Here is an 866-nt window from a genome sequence, read left to right as displayed (position 1 = left end):
TCACCTCAGCCTCCCAAAGGTGCGGGATTACAGGCTGAGCCACCGAGCCCGGCTGGTAATTTTTTTCAATCCCCGCCTCATCGTCCCCCCTTTTGGAATTCCCAGTGTCTATTGTTGTCATCTTTATGCTCATGTGTACCCATTGTTTAGCTCCCACTTATAAGTGAAAACTTGTGGTGTTTGATTTTCTGTTTCAGGGTTAGTTCACTTAGAATAATGACCTCCAGCTCCATCCATGTTACTGCAAAGGACACAATGGTATTCTTTTTTATGACTACATTGTACTCCATTATATATATACCACAGGTTATTTAACTGGTCAACCTTTGACAGGTACTTAGTTAATGCCATAACTTTGCTAATGTGAATAGGGCTACACTAAATATAGGAATGCAGGTAACTTTTGGGGAAAGGGGGTTAAGGTCTTACTCTATCTCCCAGACTGGAGTGCTGTGACATGATCTCAGCTCACTGCGGCCTTGACCTCTTGGACTCAGGCAATCCTTCAACCTCCACCTCCCGAGTTATTGGAACTACAGGCGTGCCTCATTATGCCTGGTTCACTTTCTTTTTTTTTTTTGTAGTGATGATGTCTCACCATGTTGCCTAGGCTCATCTTGAACTGGGCTCAAGCAGTCCCTCCGCCTCAGCCTCCCAAAGTACTGGGATTACAGGCATTGAACCACCATGCCAGACCAGTTGTCTTTTTTTTTTTTTTTTTTTTTTGAGTTGGAGTCTCACTCTGTCGCCCAGACTGGAGTGTAGTGGCCGCTCCCGGCCACTGCAGCCTCGATCTGCTGGGCTCCGGCGATCTTTCCGCCTCAGCCTTCCAAGTAGCTGGAACTACAGGCACACACTACCACGCC

Source organism: Carlito syrichta, unplaced genomic scaffold (assembly GCF_000164805.1).
Source record: "Carlito syrichta isolate Samal-C Ts95f unplaced genomic scaffold, Tarsius_syrichta-2.0.1 Scaffold307240, whole genome shotgun sequence".
NCBI classification, from domain to species: Eukaryota; Metazoa; Chordata; class Mammalia; order Primates; family Tarsiidae; genus Carlito; species Carlito syrichta.
This window is presented reverse-complemented; position numbering follows the sequence as displayed.